The sequence below is a fragment of the Diadema antillarum genome, unplaced genomic scaffold, assembly GCF_040938485.1.
Source record: "Diadema antillarum isolate AM-2024a unplaced genomic scaffold, OU_Dant_1.0 seq00001659_RagTag, whole genome shotgun sequence".
Classification (NCBI taxonomy): domain Eukaryota; kingdom Metazoa; phylum Echinodermata; class Echinoidea; order Diadematoida; family Diadematidae; genus Diadema; species Diadema antillarum.
This window is the reverse complement of record NW_027272359.1, coordinates 460,574-467,927: the sequence shown is the minus strand read 5'-3', so window position 1 is coordinate 467,927 and position 7,354 is coordinate 460,574.

The following is a 7,354-nucleotide window of genomic DNA, read 5'->3' as shown; positions in this document are numbered from 1 at the left end:
AAAATAAGAGATTAAAAGTGAGGAACAAGCATCTTCATGCTCTATGTGTGTGAACGGCAGATTTAATTTTTCTACAATATTCAGTGATTAATCTACAGAGTAGGTTGGAAATTGCTTGCTATACAGTGCATTGCCAAGCATATAAACACTTTCTTGTCCTGCTATGTTTTACCCTTATGCAATCAGCAAAATGGTGACTTCTGTGCAAAGTTAAGAAAAAAAATTGAAGGGAAGGAGTCATGTGAAAGAGAAGGCCTAATCACGACAATGGTTATTAATCAGGTTTTTTTTTCTCCATATTATCAATCACATTGTATGATTTGGCTTGACAGGCATTGGGGAGTACTTTTTTCAGGTCAGTCATGAGAGCGTAAGAATCATGGCAATTAATTTAATTGGGATGTCTGCAGCCTGTTTTTGTAAGTAGTTATTTTTTATTCATTTCATCTCCCCTTCCAGCATGTGCATTAATGTGAAGAGAAAGAGTGTATAATGTGTGCTCTATGTATGCATACTGGCAATGGCTTGCTATTAGAAGCCTGTTAGAATCAAAATTTCCTTGTTTGTTTGTTTTCATGTTTGTTTGTTTGTTTGTTTGTTTAAGGTGTACGTCTAATCTTTGCTGGCTAGCAAGAATGATTAGAGTGCTCCCAAATTTACACAAGAAAAAAAAATCTGCTCCAAACCCCCACCACTTTCTCCATCTTCCATATTTGGGAATTAATCACAAGCTCACAACGGTCTGCCTTCCTGGAAATATCCAAGGTGTATAGTTTGCTGAATGTTTTTTATAGTCTTACACTTGGTTGATATCTAACAAAAAAAATTTACAGCAATTTCTGTGATGGGTGTTTGACCCATTCATTATTGTCAGCAATGTGTACCTTTGATGTCAATTGCATTATGAGGTCATGATTCGCTGAGAGTTAAACTTACTTTTTTATTGGTATTGTCTTTTTTTGTTTTTTCACTTGTTATTAAGTTTGCATCAAATAAATAGTGTGTTGAATAGAAGCACCCTGTAGATATAACCTTACCCATGGGATTTCAATTAAGGACTTATGCAAGCCATGTTAATTAAAATCTTATTGATATGACATGAAAACATCTTCTTAAGTTTTAATATACAAATCTTTTCTCTTAAAGATACAGGTTTTTTTTTTTCTTCAAGTGATGTAAGAAGGGAGAGCACTTTATGGCGTGCATGTCTCGGTAACAAGTGTAAGAGGCATTTTCATTTGGGAAAGAAAAATACTAATTTCCTGTATAGCCTTTCTTGATGCATTGTAGCCATTCTTTTCACAACGCAGTGTGTCATTAGTGGAAGAAGTTATGAGGGAGTCGTTACTATGGTTACATTTGAAAAAAAAAAAAATTTCCCTCTATTTTTCTTAACCTTTTCTTTGGTTGCCGAAAGAAGAAATGTCTGAGTGATGTGTGAAGTGAATTGGAAGATATCATTTAGCGTTTCTCGTACCGTTAGTTACTCTTATTCTGTACCTCAGGTGTGGTTACTAATACTTCAGTGCATAGCGGTTTCTTGTAATGTCAAGCTGTACCAATGCTGACTGGTGAAGTAAAATTTAACCTAATTCTTGTCGGAGACCACGTGGGAGAGAAGGTTGATGCAAGGTGATACGTACCAGGTAAAGACATACGCACACACTCACACACATACACACCAACACGCACTCACACACACACACAAAGATACTTTGTAATGACTTTGTGGTTTATGTTCTGTATTCCAGGCAGTACTTTAGATAATACTTGAGAGATCGTACAATCGTACATCCCAGCCTGATGATCTATACCAAAGGGAATCTGGTTGGTAGTGCTGTCTCGGCCGTAGGATACTAATTATGATGAACTCATTATGTAGGATTTAATTGCCTTGAGGAAAACTGGGGAGATTTTCAATACTCAGCTGTGCTAACCTCTTCTCCCAAGTACTGAGCAAACCCAAAAGCGGTGGAAAAAACAACAAGACATGTTCGTATTTCTTGGCACTGATGCCCAATCCACAACCCTATCAGATGCTCCAAATGTCAAAGGCTCGATAGAAACATTCATTTAGCGTGATACTATTACGAGGCAAACTGAACTATGGTGGTCAAGTATAATGACGTTTGTCTTGTGTGTTGATGTCAGGAAGTAAATGCAATGATATTTACAATACATTAGAATTGACATACCAATCCATACAGCACTTACTGTAAATGTCATTTCAATAATGCATCCGCTCTTAGCTGGCTGTATACATACACATATGTCACCGGAGCCCGTGGCTAAAGATAATCACTACAGATTATTTTGAGCCTGATTATTTTCCCTCGAGAGTCCGCAGCAAGATAAGAGACATAATGTGATGACATTATGCTGCAACTCATTCTAGTTTATCTTTCCTCTCCGAACTCATTGGCTCAACATAAACAGGTCATTTATGCTAATTTTTTTAATCCATAGCAACAGTGACCACATTAAAGCCCCTTTGCTAACTTTTGCAGATGAAAAGAAAAAATGCTTTATTGCTTCAAAATAGTTTTAAAATGTAAGTTAGGAATACAAAAAAGCACCATGAAAATGTTAATCAGTATAATCAGTGTTAAGTACAAAATGTGAACAATAGTTTTATTGAAAACTAGAATTTCTAGAATTAACTCTCACTGTGACAGTTTTTTGAGGGGGAGTTCTTAAGTTTATAATCACAATTCTGTTGGCACTGAGTCTTGTTTTATCTGTTCTGGAAATTCCTCATAAATTTCTGTCCATCAACATTTTGTTTCCTATTGAATCTCTTGGTTTCAAAGTCAAGGATAATATCTCGATTACTTATTTAACGTACTCTGCCTTGGACTGGTAATGCATTGTGTGGTACTGCTGTCTGTGTGTAGTGTTTGATGATCGAGTGCTCATGTTGTGATGGCTGCTGCACTGCCGAGCTTGTTGCTACAACAAAATTCTTTTCCATAAAGCATTACTGTCACCTATTTTTTGGTAACCCAGGGCACAGTGTTATGAACAAAAACAGATAATTCAACAACATGATGGATTTCTACTCTGTATCCCAGGGTACCAAAAACCGCATCATATATCAGGAACAATATCATTTGAAGAGTTCCTGATTAATTGTCTTTAACCTGTTTGGGATGAGCTTATTTTCCTACAATGTGCATTTCCCATTGACACCTGTGCAAGTATACTTGGGACTCGTCTTCAACAGGTTAACTTTTAGGGAGGTCTGTTCCAGCTGTGTTTGCATGTGCACATATTCACATGATGGTATAAGTGTTAACGACTCCTCTTTGATGGGGCGGAGGGCATCTATTTCTCTCCTTCTACCCTGTTGCCGGGCAACTGCTCTTTCAGGCTCAATTGATGCACTCCAATTTGCATCTACAGCGAAAAAGACAAACAAACATGTTCCAGTAACCTGTGATGTAATGCCTCTTTCTAGTATGAGACAAGTGACCTGGCATCTATGCAGAATTAGATTGAATTTGCCTGTACTCTGCTTTTCAGTCTTTAATCCAGGCTTTTGATAAAACAGGTCCTTTCAATTTTTGTGAATAAAATTTCGAATTCCCATGTCGTAGTGGGAGAGCATTACAAATCCTCCCTTTTCCCTCCCCCGCTTCATTATTCATAATGCTTCAAAGTAGTCATTGTAAGTAAAAAAGAAAATACAATTTTCAATAGTTAATTTAAAATAATGAAGTGCTGCCTTGGTTCATTGGCTTCTATTAAAATTGAAATCATCAAATATGTATAAAGATTGAACATTGCTGAATTGATACATGGCATTATTGTCATAATCATGTCTGTATGACCATGTGCAACATGGAGTGTTGTAGCCCTTTGCAGGCAAATCATCGCAATGTCAGATGTGAATGACAGCTTTTCACTGTAAAACTGTCAGCATACACATAACATGATTTAGGATAGCTGACAATTCTCCAGTTTCATTTTTTTTAAAATATAGTTCAATCACCATGTGGGCAATGTGATAAAGTAAAACAGAAAACCTGTAATTTTGATACCATAACCTTATATGGCATTTGTTTGTTCAAGAATGTATATTCATGTTTTGAGGATATTTTTGTCTACCTTTTTTGGTATGAAATGGGATCTGATTTTTTCATAATCTTTAGCATAGTTCAATTACCATGTGGGCACTGTGATAATCAAGTAAAACAGAAAACCTGTAATTCTGATACCATAACCTTATATGGTATTTGTTGATTAAGAATGTATATTCATGTTTTGGGGATATTTGTTTTTTACCTTTTCAAATCAAATCTGATTATAAAGATGATTGCTGATAACGAAGGGTCCAACAGTAAACACATTCATTTATGGAAGAGAAACTGATCCTCAGATATATCTTCTAAAGATATTCCCAAGATCCACTGCACAAGCCACACTATATATTTTCTGGCATTAAAAAAACAACAACCCACAACAAACAACAAACAAACAAAAGAACAGATAACCCAAAAAATTTCTAATGTTTAATGCTGTCAGTCATAGCGTATGTGACTGCATTCGTAGCAAAGCCTTTGGAAGGCTAATTGCATTGCTGATCAAATTATAAGTGATGCATATGCACTCACAACAGCTCATGAATGTGTGACTTGTTTTGAAGGGGAATGTGTGGCTTATTTTGAAGGGGATTGTGGCTCTAGATGCGGCTTTAGAAGCGGCTTTAGATGGGGATCTTGGTAGTAAACATCTCAAATGATGTGGGACTGAAGTGAAGATGGTGATGGTGGTGGTGGTGGGGGGGGGGGGGGAGGGATGATAAGGAAGGATCCGCAGAATGCTCTGTTAGGTTCTCGTTTAGTGTGAGTATGAAATTTCATTGTGCAAAATTCATTGGGTGTGAATATAGGCAGAAAGTATGGAAGACTAGAAATGGAGAAAAAGCTCGATACAGGTGATCACCATTTTAGAAAATGCTTTATGGTTTTAAGAGCCAAACATAATTTGAGCTGCATTGCAGCATAATAAATAAGTTTCTGGGATGTTTTATGCAATTGTAAAATAGACTAGCATACTCTTAGAAGCAAGCTAGACTAAGTACCCATTTCATAAAAAGTTGATATGATTGCAACTCTTGCTGGTATGTGACAACAAGAATCTAGCTTCCTGATTGGCTGTTGCTATTGAAAGTTGTCATTCCAGCAAGAGTTGCTATCCTAACATCTTTTATGAAATAGAGCCCAGATATTAAAGGACAAGTTCACCTTCATAGACATGTGGGTTGAGTGAATGCAGCAATATTAGTAGAGCACATCATTGAGAGTTTGAGGAAAATCGGACAATCCGTTCAAAAGTTATGAATTTTTGAAGTTTCTGCTCACTCAAGGCTGGATGAGAAGACTACTATAGCTTGTGATGTCACATGAGTACAACGATATAAAGAAAGAATAAAGAAAATTCAACATATTCTCACTTTTCTCGCATAACAAAAGAACACTTGACGTCTCTCTTTCAGAAGGCAGGGGGAATGATATTACACTTAACCTTTGTCAGTAACAAGCCGAAGAAATGTGCACTTTATTGAAAAAGTAAAGTTTTGTGAAATTCTCTTTTTTACCATGGTTGTACGCATATGACATCATACACTGTAGTAGTCTTCTCATCCAGCAGTGACTACGCAGATACTTTAAAAATTCATAACTTTTGAACGGATTGTCCGATTTTCCCCAAACTTTCACTGATGTGTTCTACTAATATTGCTGCATTCACTCAATCCACATGTATATAAAGGTGGACTTGTCCTTTAATCTCTTAAATCATTCTCCAGTTCAAATAATCAGAGTCTAATCGTGTTTCGCTCCCTTTCATCAATTTATGATTAAATAAGATAAGGATATCTCTTTGTGGATCTACATAGTGAAGGACCAGGCTGTTGACACAGAAAATGATCTACCACATGACTAACTATAACTTCCTAGAACCTGTAAATGCTAATTTTTCCTTCCAATTGAATCCCATTGAAGTAGAATCAGAAGCAAATAACTGGTACTTGAGACATCAAAGGTACTCACTTGTCCTTTTAGAAGCTTAATTTATCTCTTCTCTGTTAGAGCAAAATATCAGAAAATTATGCTTGAAACCATGTACATGGATGTAGATTTATTTTCATCTATAATGCTCAATGTCCAGCAAGGTTATGGGTAGATCAAAACGAGTGCAAAGACACTCAATTAATTATGAAAAGTCTACACAATTTTATCATGCATCTTCTTCTTATCATTATCATTTTCTTCTTCTTCTTCTTCTCCTTCTTCTTCTTCTTCTTCTTCTTCTTCTTCTTCTTCTTCTTCTTCTTCTTCTTAATTCTTGAAACTGATGGTCTAGTCAGTCCATAGTTTTGATCTGTAGCCACCTTCTTGCCCTACCCACGGTACACTCAGAAACAAGTCAGACTAGATATTAATCTAAATCATCCTTCTCCAGCTATCAAATAATCAGAGTCCATTGTGTGTTGCGTCTTGCCCTTGAGGAAAGATCGAATGAAGTGAAAACCCGAACCCTCCAGCAGCCGTCTAGATTAAGGGTGTGGCACTCTCCCAGGAGGTAATCAGTCTTCCGTACTTTGCCCCAGTAACAATTTAGCCAGTTTCTGTAATTAGCCTCAGATAGGTATTCCCATTATTGAAGCAAGTAAACCATGAGAACAGAATTGTGATGCTATCATTTTCCAAAACAAACTGATTTCTTTGTTTGAGACCAGGATTGACAAAAGATTGCCATCATTATTCATATTTTTTTTTTCAAATTTAGTAAAATCAACAAAATTCACACCAAATGTGACCACAATAAAGAAAGCACAGTTGATCAATATACTATATCCCACATGATGTTTTGCTTCTAGAATTCCCTCTTCCATCCATCCATGAATCAAAGGAAATACTTTTCTGAAATACCAACACAATTTCTTCAGTGTCTGCTTCCTGATTAGATTTTACTGAATAGCTGTAGAGTTCAAGAGTTGAAAGAGAGTGAGATGAGTTTGAATCAGGGCGCTGTTCTGCATAATATACAGTTTGCAGGCAGGAGTCATCGATTCCCATGGCGACCACCCAAGGGAATACTTGCAGCATGCATTGTCGAAGTTAGTATTATATGCAACATATTTAATTCTCTCTCGTAGACCAGAATTAACCCGCTGAGGATGAGCCCATTTTGCTGCGACAAGCATTTCCTGTGGACACCTGCTCGAGTATACTCGGGACCAGTCTTCAACAGGTTGATTGGAATAGAATCCCGGGCTGAGTCAGTGGTGCAAACTGTCATTTGAATATTATGCAAATATAGCAGGCCTGAGAGGTTCTGGTTGAAATTA